This window comes from Dermacentor albipictus, chromosome 8 (assembly GCF_038994185.2).
Source record: "Dermacentor albipictus isolate Rhodes 1998 colony chromosome 8, USDA_Dalb.pri_finalv2, whole genome shotgun sequence".
In the NCBI taxonomy this organism is placed as follows: Eukaryota; Metazoa; Arthropoda; class Arachnida; order Ixodida; family Ixodidae; genus Dermacentor; species Dermacentor albipictus.
Window position 1 is genome coordinate 134,986,080 of NC_091828.1, and position 13,352 is coordinate 134,999,431.

Below are 13,352 nucleotides of genomic sequence, written 5' to 3' on the forward strand. Positions count from 1 at the left end.
TTTTGCAGAACTCGATGAATATCGACTTGACTCTAACTGCACTCTTACTAATAGGAACGAAATTCTTATTCACTAGACCGCACACCAAATGCGGTCTAGTTTTACGAACCAAGCTGGACGCCTTTTGGCAGCTGGTTTCCCTTTGACGGTCGTCAATGCTATAGTAGAGTCTCTTCTGCAAAAAGTAAAGCTTGGAGCACGAAGGGCGAGCGCAGAGGTCGAACGACCGAAGGTAAGACCAGAGGTTATTCCCTATGTACACAAGGTGTCACACAACCTTAAAAAGGTTGCTAACCATCATGGTATTCCTCTGGTTTTTTCGGCGCCCAACAAGTTTTCGAAGCTGTGTTCTCGAGTTTGCTGTAAGAGCAGACGGGGCTGCCGCACGAGGCATGAGAAGCCCTTTGTTGAGTGCTCCAGAGGGGTTGTTTATGCAATTCCCTTGCACCCTTGTGGGCAGCTCTACATTGGTCAAACTGAGCGCTGTGTGAATGACCGTTTAAGGGAACATGCGCAAAAACTAAAGAAAAAAGAGGATAAGGGCGCACATTTGGTGGCTCATGTTACCGCGTGTGGTTGCGACGCTCGATTTTCTGCGACAACTATTCCTTGGCAGGAGCAGCAACGCGTCTTCCAGCCTCGCTCTTGAGGCCTTCTTTATCAAGAAGAATAGAGATAGATGTGTGAGTGAGCCTTCCACCACATTACTGGATGCCGAATTTAACTTCTTGCGCAACCGCCTTTGATGTGCATGTACCGGCTTCTCTTCTGCTTGATAGGCGCATGCGTGACAAGAGGGTATATATATATATGCACTATCCTTCCTTCCATTAAACAGTTGTGAGTAGCGCTTGTCCTTGTCTGTGTTCCTTGTGTCCGTAGTGTTATTTGCGCTAAGCAACTACTTCAAATATAGACATTAAACTCGTATAGCCCATCTGGTGTTGAAAACGCTCTTTTCTCCTTATCGTCCTCATGGATAGGTATCTGCCAGTAGCCGGAACGCAGATCGATGCTGGAGAAGTACTCGGCACCCTGCAGGGAATCCAAGGCATCACATCACATCACATCACTTTATTTTCCTTAAAGACCCCTTTCGGGGTGTTACATAAGGGCATCGTCTATTCGCGGCATAGGGTATACATCCTTGCGTGTGATCTTGTTAAGTGCCTGGTAGTCGACACAAGCTCGAACAGAGCCGTCTTTTTTGCGAACCAAAACAACGGGGGAAGACCAAGGGCTAGCAGAGTGGCGCATTATGTCTCGTTGGGGCATGTCGGTGACGTTCTCGTCAATGACTTTCCTCTCGGCTAGCGATATGGTCTACGGCGCACGATGGATGTGCCATCTGTCTCTATCCGATGCGTCGTTATCGAAGTCCTTCCCAACGAAGCTGAATGCGCATCAAAGGAAGCTTCATGTTTTTGGAGCAAAGCAAGCAATTGTTGTGACTGCGAAGGTGTCAGATCAGAACTGATGGCAGCTTCAAGAGCTGAAGGAGATGCGGCCCGTCCGGTACAAGGAACTTCAAAGGAAGCTCGTTTAAAGGAAACAACAGATATAGACTCCGATTCAGTGGCGCAAGCCAATGTAGTGCCTCTACGGATGAGAATCTTTTCGGATGTCGGGTTTGTAGCGTAGAGAAGTGCAGAGCCATGATCAAACCTAACGAGCCCTGATGCAAAGGCTATCCCTCTTGCGAGACAGTGTGCAGATGGTAATACAAGCACGTCGCTGCAGTCAATGACGTCGGACGTGATGGTAACGATGCTTTGATGGCGAGGAGGTAGCGCGGTATCTTCTGCAGCAAGCAAGTGAAAGGGTGCGTCATCTGCATGAAGTGAATAGGCCGTGTCGGTCATATGGAGAACGCGTTGCCCACAGCAGACGGAGGCGGAGGCCGTAGAAAGAAAATCCCATCCCAATATGAGCTGCTGGGCACACGAACTTAACACTGCAAATTGTACGAAATGCAGAAGTCCATCGATGGAAATACGAGCAGTGCACATGGCGATAGGTCGAATGGAGGCCCCTTGAGCAGCGAGTAGCGTAGGTCCATCATAGAGGGTCGTAACTTTCCGAAGTCGCGAACACAATTCACGGTGAATGACTGAAACACTAGCACCAGTGTCTATTAAAGCTTCTACTTGTACACCTTCTACTACAACCAATATCACATTGCACGAACGCGATGGAGGAATTTCTGTCCTGTCGTTCGATGCAGCTTTTCCTCCAAAAGCTGCATAATTCAGTTTTCCGGACGAAGCTCGGCAAATTGAGAAGCAGGTCTCAGTGGGGACGTAGAGCGGCGAAGGGGTGACGGCGAGCGGCGTCTCGCAGGACGGTACGTCTGAGCCGTCTCGGATGCTACAGGAGGCGATGGAGAGCGGCCGCGCGGTGGACCATAAGGACGGCGTTGCTCATGGAAGCTTCCTAGACGTTGGAAAGTAGCTCCGGGTGAAAAGTCATCCCGTTCGTATACGTCATATCCGCGACGCTCGTCTTGCTGGCGCTTGCGGCAAAAACGTGCTATCTGGCCACGATAGCCGCAGTTGTAGCAGATGGGACGAGGAGGACGCCACTGCGGATAGCTGGTTTGGGTAGGTGCGCTGGTAGTCATGGAAGCGATGTGGGCCGGTGTTGGTTTTGGAGGCATCGGTGGAACGATGACTGGAGTAGCTGCGGCTACTTGTGCGTACGTTGATGGGGCCCTAGGGGTTAGAGGGTCCGTGTACGCTGCACCAGCCATGGACGCCAATTCCTCCTTGATGACGTCTCGCAGATTGGTATCGGAAGCATGAGAAGGCGTGGGCCCTGCGGCTAAGCCAAAATACTGGAGCTCTTCTCGAATTGTTGCGCGTATCATTGCTCGTAATGTAGGGTCGTCGGCGGTAGTGTTTGCAGTGTTGTCTGGCTGCAACCGTACTGATTCCAGTTCGTCAAGGCGCTGGCAAGTAGCGACGATATCAGCGACGGTAACGGGGTTCTGGATGGCTAAAGCATTGAAAGCAATAGCTCCGATGCCTTTGAGGATGTGGCGAACCCTGTCTGATTCGGTCATGGCCGTGTTCACGCGTCGACAAAGAGCAAGCACATCCTCGGTGTACGACGTATAAGATTCACCGGGTTGTTGCTTACGAGTGTCGAGCGTCTTTTTTGCGAGGGCAGAACGAACAGCCGGTGTGCCGAAAATTTGGCGCAGCTGCTGTTTGAAAGCGCCCCAGTTCGTAAAATCAACCTCATGGTTGAAAAACCAAGTCTTCGCTACTCCTGTCAGATAAAAGACGACGTGACGTAGCTTATACGCATCGTCCCAACGGTTAGCCGAACTCACACGGTCATAGTCGTCCAGCCAATCCTTGACGTCTTCACCGCGAAATCCAGCAAACAGATGGGGATCACGCTGGTGCCCACTGACAACCCAATACGGAGAGGCTGGAGTAGCCGAAACCGAGATGGTGGAAGTATGACTGCCTGTTGGCTCGTCCTGCGACATGCTGGCGGACAGCTGGCACAATCGGCGACCCGATCGAAGCTCCAGGTTGAGCGGGGAGTCAGAGGACGGAGGACCGAAGAGCACACTCCACCACTTGTGACGCAGCAGTTATCACGACGTTTATTCCGCGTCAAAGATTGGGGGAACCGACCACGCCCACAGCACGGATCACACTCTAGAGCCAGCCTCACAAGCGATGATGAAGAAGAACCCCATACGAACCCCACATGATGATGATCATGTACAGATGACAAAGAATAGCTTATAAATTCCCACAATATTTACTACTGGCTCAAACTTCTTATTTCATAATTGTCATACCTTAATCACCTTTTGAGCAACTTTTCATTTTATGTCCATGAAGCTGTGAATTGTGAGTAGTCGAGAAAATTAAAGATAACTTAGTCACCATTGACCCCCAGTAATTCGATCACATCAGCAATCTCAGAGGAAAGTAATTAGGGATACACATTCAATACCTAGGGCAAAATGAACGAATGGTGGCTACCGCTGTCATAACAAAGTGATTCGTGATTACTAGTGACTAATGCTTATCATCTCCAGGTTATTAATCTTGAATCAATGTTTGAATTACCATTTGACATGCATGACGCTATGCAGCATAAAAGTGCAAGAACACCGAACAGAGCTTGTCGCTAGTGATCATTAATGTCTCTGCAATGTCAATTAGCAATGTTGACTGATTAAAACTTTCATTTATTGACACTTTCATTGACACCATTGGCGGCGTGCATGAATGATTGATGTGACCATCAAACTACACAAAGTGATTCTTCATCACAAGAGTGAATCAATCTTAGTATTTCCTGTAGTTATCAAATTATAGTTTTGAGTAGCCGCCTGAATTACATTTCGTTTCTTATCTATGACGCTATTTTGCATGAAAATTCGAGAACATCGCAGTGAGTGCATCGCTAGTGATGACTGAAAACTTAGCGGTATCAGTTGGCAGTGGTAACGCAAAAGTGCTCATCGTGCTACAGCTTCATTATTACCACTGACGGCACTCACGAGGGGAAGCTGCTTCAGGGATAGTAAAATAGGTGAATAATATTCACCAGTGACTTAGGTATACGAGTTTATAGTAGGCATAGGTAGTCACTCGTTTCATCGCATTTCATTGGATATATATGACGTTCTGTTGCGCAAAAGACCAAGAACCCCGAACTGCGCATTGTATTTGACTTGTGATCACTAGTGACTCGACCATATCAGTTATGCAATTAAATGGTATTCATGACTGTTTTAGTGGTACCGATGACAAGGTCTTTGATTGGAGGCTGCGGATATCGCAGTAGAATAGTGAATCGTATTCGCTAGCGACCGAAGCCTCCCGGCGAGGGCCTAGTGATTATCATCGAATCAACCTTTATTGTTTCATGTGATAGCCATGATCAAATCGCATGTGTACCATTAACTCGACGTGCTCATGCTGACGTTTCCTCTCAATTAATTTGGAGAATTTTCATCTTCTGTGTCGCTCTCATAACGAAGTAGAAAATTTAAAAAAACTGGCTGGGGCTTAGCTAAGGTTAAGCCTGGATACCTCGAAGCGAAAAGGTTCGGTGATGCTTATGGTTTAGCTTATGGTTATGCTTTATAATTTTTAATATTTAACAGTTTAATATTTAATATTTAACTTAATATTTAACAGTTAATATTTACCAGTTTGAGAGCAGCAGCTCTCAAATATCATTACTAATATGGATAAGATAGTTAAAGTGGCTGAGGAGTTCTATAGATATTTATACAGTACCAGTGGCCCCCACGACGATAATCGAAGAAAGAATAGTCTCGAGGAATTTTAAATCCCACAGGTAACGCCGGAAGAAGTAAAGAAAGCCTTGAGAGCTATGCAAAGGGGGAAGGCAGCTGGGGAGGATCAGGTAACAGCAGATTTGTTGAAGGATGGTGGGCAGATTCTTCTAGAGAAACTGACCACCCTGTATACGTAATGGCTCATGACTTCGAGCGTACCCGAATCTTGGAAAAACGCTAACATAATTCTAATCCATAAGAAAGCGGACCCCAAAGATTTGAAAAATTATAGACCGATCAGTTTACTGTCCGTTGCCTACAAAGTATTTACTAAAATAAGTGCAAATAGAATCAGGAACACCTTAGACTTCCGTCAACCAAAGGACCAGGCAGGATTCCGTAAAGGTACTCAACAATAGACCATATTCACACTATCAACCAGGTGATAGAGAAATGTGCGGAATATAACCAACCCTTATATATAGCTTTCATTGATAACGAGAAAGCGTTTTCTTCAGTCGAAACCTGAGCAGTCATGGAGGCATTGCGGAATCAGGGTATAGATAAGCCGTATGTAAAAATACTGAACGATATCTATAGCGGCTCCACAGCCACCGTAGTCCTCCATAAAGAAAGCAACAAAATCCCAATAAAGAAAGGCGTCAGGCAGGGAGATACGATCTCTCCAATGCTATTCACAGCGCATTTACAGGAGCTATTCAGAGATCTGGATTGGGAAGAATTGGGGATAACAGTTAATGGAGAATACCTTAGTAACTTGTGATTCGCTGATGATATTGCCTTGCTTAGTAACTCAGGAGACCAACTGCAATGCATACTCACTGACCTGGAGAGGCAAAGCCAAAGGGTGGGTCTAAAAATTAATCTGCAGAAAACTAACGTATTGTTTAACAGTCTCGGAAGAGAACAGCAATTTACAATAGGCAGCGAGGCACTGGAAGTAGTAAGGGAATACATCTACTTAGGGCAGGTAGTGACGGCAGATCCGGATCATGAGACTGAAATAATCAGACGAATAAGAATGGGCTAAGGTGCGTTTGGCAGGCATTCTGAAATCATGAACAGCAGGTTGCCATTATCCCTCAAGAGAAAAGTATATAGCAGCTGTGTCTTACCAATACTCACGTACCGGGCAGAAACCTGGAGCCTTACGAAAAGGGTTCTGCTTAAATTGAGGACGACGCAACGAGCTATGGAAAAAAGAATGATAGGTGTAACGTTAAGGGATAAGGAAAAGCAGATTGGGTGAGGGAACAAACGCGAGCTACTGATATCTTAGTTGAAATCAAGAAAAAGAAATGGGCATGGGCAGGACATGTAATGAGGAGGGAAGATAACCGATGGTCATTAAGGGTTACGGACTAGATTCCAAGAGAAGGGAAGCGTAGCAGAGGGGGGCAGAAAGTTAGGTGGGCGGATGAGATTAAGAAGTTTGCAGGGACAATATGGCCACAATTAGTACATGACCGGGCTAGTTGGAGAAGTATGGGAGAGGCCTTTGCCCTGCAGTGGGCGTAATCATGATGATGATGATGATGATTACGGTTTGACTTATGGATATGCTTATGTTTTAAGTTGTGGATATGCTTACGGTTCAGCTTGTGGTTATGCTTTATGATTTAGCCATTGGGTATGCTTACGGTTTCACTTATGGAATTGCTTTGGTTAGCTCATGGTTATGCTATACGTGTGCCTTGTGTAGTTATGCAAATTGCTTATCAATGATATCTTGATATCAATCAATGATATATATCAATGATATCAATGATCTCTATCAATGATCTTGTCAATGATATATATATCAATGATATATATTAATCGCATGGATAGCAAACTACCTAACAAATCGCCGCCAGTTCGTGGAAATTAATCAGCAACAGTCTGGCTGTCTTCCGGTCACTTCGGGAGTTCCCCAAGGAAGTGTCCTAGGGCCACTGCTCTTTTTACTCTATATAAATGATATTACTACTTCAATCCATCCCAGCGTGCAAATTAGGTTGTTTGCTGACGACTTTTTAGGGAAATCACTTCAACGAACGATCAAACTGATTTAAATGCTTCTCTAGCTGGCACTACTGATTAGTGCAAAACATGGGGAATGCGGCTTAACGCTGAAAAGACTGTCTTTCTTCGCTTCACTCGTCAGAAAGCTCCACTAACCTTTAGTTACACATTAGGTTCGTTGGCCTTGCAGGAAGTAACAAAATATAAGTATTTGGGCGTCACAATTACTAACAGCTTATCATGGAATTTGCACATTGATAATATCTGTTCTTCAGCCTTGCGTAAATTATACTTTTTGCGGCATAAATTTAGAAATTCCCCACCTAATGTAAAACTGCTTGCTTATTATTCATTAATAAGACCTAAACTTGAATATGCATGTGTTGCTTGGGACCCGTTTACTAAACAAAATATTGAATGTCTCGAAAGGGTACAGAAAAAAGCCGTACGATTCATATATTCTAAATTCTCTCGCTATGACTCCCCCTCACGAATAATGCGTGATAATGGCATTGAAGTCCTTCAGCAGAGAAGGCAACACTTAAGAATTCGATTTCTTACCATGCTTATTAATGGAGACTTATCAATTAATCCTGCATCGTATCTGTTCAGTACAACGTCTAGGCTTACTCGACACCATCATCCCAATTCACTAACACCTTATTTTGCACGGACGGATGTATTCAAGTATTCTTTTTTTCCCCGAACTATAACAGACTGGAATAACGCGTTGTTGCCTGTTTCAATTGATTGACTCATTGTATTACTGTTGTATCTTACTACCTCACTTGATTGAATAATGCATTGTAATATTGTTATGTTTAACCACCCTGCTTGGACCTGTTTTAGGTCTGCAGTATGAAATAAATAAAATAAATAAATAAATAAAATATACCATAAGTTGTGCAGGATTATTAAACTTCTTTATTCATCATTGTTGGGCACATTGTCTTGCGATTTCTGCACAGCCATAAACACAGCTCTCTGTATTGGTAGTATCACTCTCTTCTCCTTCCATGTTGAATGCGCACGCTTATTCTCTGGCAAGCCTCTGCGATAAACACGCGCTTGTGGCGAACGTCAAACGATGACGCATAGCGCGTGACAGTGGCCACCTGCGCCGACTCCGAACACGCTTGTGGAGCCAATTCCGACATACGCCGGCTCGCGCGATGCACGGTGTTGACTAGCGTAGTGAAGCTTTTCGCTTCAACACCTCCAAAAGATTTCGTTAGGATAGCTACTGGTCTACCACCCCGCTCTTTCATGTTGAGGGTGTTAACTCATAATATGTTCGCAAATTTTCAGAGGTCTTGAAATCCAAAGGTTCTTGAATTCCATTGTGCCTGGATTAAATTCACTGGCGTTTGGATTATTTCGGCTGGCGTTTAGATTAAATTGAGTGGCGTTTGGATTAAATTGAGTGGCGCTCGGATTAAAATCACTGGCGCTTGGATTAAATTGACTGGCACTCAGGTTAAATTGACTGGCGCTCGGATTAAATTGATTGACGCTTGGATTAAATTGAGCGGGAAAACCTGTAGTACTTCGCCATATTGAAGAAGTGGATCCTACCCACCTGCATACGTATGCTAGTGGTCACGGCATTGGTAGCATTCTCCTACAACGAGACGACACTTTAGGTGAGAGGGTTGTCGCGTACGCTAGTCGCGTTCTGACACACGTCGAAAAGAATTACACCATCACGGAGCAGGGATGCCTAGCTGTCGTTTGGTCTGTGCAGAAGTTTCGACCTTATCTTCACGGCCGCCATTTTACCATTGTTACAGACCATCATGCATTATGCTGGCTTTCAACGTTGAAGAACTTGTCTGGGCGACTTGGTCAGTGGATTCTTCGTCCAAAAGAATACGACTTTACTATTACCTACAAGTGCGGAAAAAAACACCAAGATGGAGACGCACTTTCTCGTTGTCCGATTTCTACGACACCATGCAATGGACCTCCAACTACCATCTGTGACATGTTTTCGCACGATCCCTCTTCACGTGCTTTCCTGTTGGCCACTGTCGAAGAGATGCCTCAACACAACAGCAAATTCTTCCAATCTCATCAACTTGCCGACTCTTACTGTCGGCGCATAATAGACCACCTTCAAGGACCCTCGCGCCCGCCGAGCGCCCGCCTTCGTCGACAGCTGACGCAATTTAAGATTGACAACCGCGTCCTGTACCTTCATGTCTATCACCCTGACGGTCAACGCTGGGTTCCTGTTCTGCCACGCTCTCTACGTGCTCATGTCCTGCGGGCTCCTCACGACGACATGACTGCTGGTCACCTTGGTTTCCAGATAACCTATGACCGCATCAAAGGACGCTTCTACTGGCCTGGCTTGTCCGCCAGAGTAGCGAGGTATGTCGCTTCCTGCGCCCTATGTCAGCGTCGAAAGCTCCCTACATCAGCTACAAGCGGAGAACTGCAACCGGTTCCGTGTCCATTGCAACCATTTGAAGTCGTTGGCATTGACCTGTATGGTCCTCTTCCTGTGACTCTCACGAGTAAACGATGGATTGTGACAGCCGTTGACCACTTGACACGCTACGCCGAAACAACTTGTGTGAGTTGTGCCTCAGCCTCTGGAGTTGCTGCATTCATATTTCAAGCTTTAATATTGCGTCACGGTGCTGCTCGCGTCCTCCTGAGCGGACGTGAAAAAGCATTCCTCTCGCAGCTACTAGACGAAGTACTCAGAGCCTCCGCAACCACCCACAAGACTATCTGCTGTCACGATTCGCAAACCAACGGCCTAACAGAGCGATTTCATCGCACGCTGTCAGACATGTTAGCCATGTACATCGAACCGGATCGCAGAAACTGGGACGCAATTTTGCCATTCGCGATTTTTGCATATTGTTACGTAGGAAGACGCAGACGACAAGCTATGTACAAATATATTTACAAGGAAAATACGCTGCGCTTGGCCAAGAGGCAACAGCCCGCGCTAGCTTCTAAATCGTCGTCGTCGTCTTCACACTGCTGGCCTTTCGTGATCGCACATATTGTGCCGTAGCACTACCCCCGGCTGCAAAAGCGCCGTCCCGGAGCGACTAAAGATCGGACTCGGAAGCAGTGTAGTAGGCCTTGAGCCTGCTGACGTGTACGACATCAGTAGATGCCACAGGAGAGGACGAGCTTGAGCCCACAGGAGCAATTTCGTAAGTCATAGGCGTCACCTGGCGCAGCACGCGGTAGGGCCCTGTGTATCGCGAAAGAAGCTTCTCTGAAAGTCCGACGTGACGAGAGGGCGACCACAGGAGCACGAGCGCACCAGGTGAAAACTGTACGTCACGATGGCGGGCGTTGTACTGACGCTGCTGAGTGGTTTGCGAGTCCGTCAGTCGAGCACGGGCAAGCTGGCGTGCATGGTCGGCGAGGGCGATGGCGTCGCGCGCATACTCGCTTGTTGAGATCGAAGCAGGAGGAAGTGCCGTGTCTAGGGGCAAGGTAGGTTCGCGACCGTACAGTAGATAAAAGGGAGAAAATCCGGCGGTGTCGTGCCGGGAAGAATTGTACGCAAATGTGACGTAAGGAAGGGCAATGTCCCAGTCGCGGTGGTCCTTGGAAACGTACTTTGACAGCATATCGGTAAGAGTACGGTTTAACCGCTCTGTCAGGCCATTGGTTTGAGGATGGTATGATGTAGTCAGCTTGTGTTGAGTGGAGCAGGAACGTACAATGTCGGCGATAACATTCGAGAGGAAGTTACGACCACGGTCAGTGAGCAGCTGTCGCGGGGCGCCATGAAGTAAGATAATGTCGCGCAGGAGAAAGTCCGCGACGTCAGTGGCGCAACTGGTAGGGAGAGCCCGCGTGATAGCGTATCGGGTGGCGTAATCAGTTGCGACGGCTACCCATTTGTTCCCAGAGGATGACGTGGGAAAGGGACCGAGGAGGTCTAATCCAACACGAAAGAACGGTTCCACAGGGACGGTGATCGGCTGGAGATGACCGGCAGGTAGCACCTGTGGTGTTTTCCGACGCTGGCAGGTATCACAGGCAGCAACATATTGTCGGACGGAGCGAGCGAGACCAGGCCAATAGAAGCGGCGGCGGACGCGGTCGTACGTGCGGGTTACCCCAAGATGTCCTGCAGTGGGTGCGTCATGCATCTCAAAGAGCACAGCCAGTCGTAGATGTTTTGGCACGACAAGAAGAAGATCAGATCCGTCAGGGAGGAAGTTCCTTCGGTACAGAATGCCGCCCTGGAGGACATATCGGCGAACGGATGCGTCGGTAGGTGTAGAGCGCAGACGCTCGATGAGTACTCGCAGCGATAGGTCTCGGTACTGCTCATCGGCGATGTTAGCGAATGCAGACACAGAGAAAATGCCGTCGGCGGTACTACTGTCGGCGTCGTCAGGCTCGTCTACCGGGTAGCGAGACAGGCAGTCAGCGTCCTTGTGTAGTCGGCCAGATTTGTAGGTGACAGAGAACGAATATTCTTGGAGGCGTAAGGCCCAGCGACCAAGTCTTCCTGAAGGGTCTTTCAATGAGCATAACCAACAAAGCGCGTGATGGTCTGTGATAACGGAAAAGGGTCGGCCATATAAGTATGGGCGGAACTTCGCAACCGCCCAAACTAGGGCCAGACACTCACGCTCAGTGATGGAATAGTTGCGCTCCGCGGGTGAGAGGAGCCTGCTGGCGTAAGCGATAACACGGTCGTTGCCGCGCTGTCGTTGTGCCAGTACTGCGCCAATTCCGTGACCGCTGGCATCAGTACGAACTTCGGTAGGCGCAGAAGGATCGAAATGGGCCAGGACGGGAGGCGTTGTGAGAACGTCGATTAGATGCGAGAATGCAGAGGCCTCGTTATCGCCCCACTGGAAAGGGGCGTCTTTTTTCAAAAGCTCGGTTAGTGGTCGTGCTATGGCCGCGAAATTTTTCACGAAACGGCGGAAGTAGGAACAAAGGCCGATGAAGCTACGCACATCCTTGACACACTTCGGAACAGGAAAGTGCGTAACAGCATGGATCTTGCCTGGGTCCGGTTGCACTCCGTTCGCGTCAACGAGATGCCCAAGGACGGTAATCTGGCGACGGCCGAATTGGAACTTCGATGCGTTCAGTTGCAGACCGGCGCGACGAAAAACGTCCAGGACTGCCGAGAGGCGCTCGAGGTGCGTAGCGAACGTTGGGGAGAATACTATGACGTCGTCCAAGTAGCACAGGCATGTGGACCATTTGAAACCGTGAAGAAGGGAGTCCATCATGCGTTCAAAAGTGGCAGGAGCGTTACATAGACCAAACGGCATCACTTTGAATTGATAAAGACCGTCCGGAGTTACAAAAGCAGTCTTCTCGCGGTCGAGATCGTCCACAGCAATCTGCCAGTAGCCGGAGCGGAGGTCAATAGAAGAGAAGTAGCGAGCACCATGGAGGCAGTCAAGGGCGTCATCGATCCGAGGTAGGGGATACACGTCCTTTTTGGTAACCCTGTTAAGGTGCCGATAATCCACGCAAAAGCGCCATGAACCATCCTTCTTTTTTACCAGTACAACCGGTGACGCCCATGGACTACATGACGGTTCTATGATGTTATTGGCAAGCATTTTGCGAACTTCAGCGTGAATAACTTGACGCTCAACCGGTGACACTCGATACGGGCGGCGATGAATAGGAGGGGCATCGCCGGTATTAATGCGATGTTTAAGAGTTGTAGTTTGGGCCAAAGGACGATCGTTAAAGTCAAAAATATCGTTGTAGGAAAACAGAACGCGGTAGAGCTCACGAGCGTGCTCGGACGGCATGTCGGGCGCAATCATTTTCTGTAAGTTGGCGATGGTGCAAGGTGTCGACTGAGATGGTAGAGGAGGATCAGCTGAATTGCTGTCTACCTCAATAGATGCTATTGAGTGATCTTCGAATGAGCAAAGCTGGGCCAGAGACATCCCGCGTGGCAGCACTTGTGTCGTCAAGCCAAAATTGACCACTGGCAGGCAGACGCAATTAGCCGTAATAGATAAAACGGTATGAGGTACCGTGATCCCGTGTGTAAGGAGGACGTCTTGTATAGGAGCCGCGATATAGT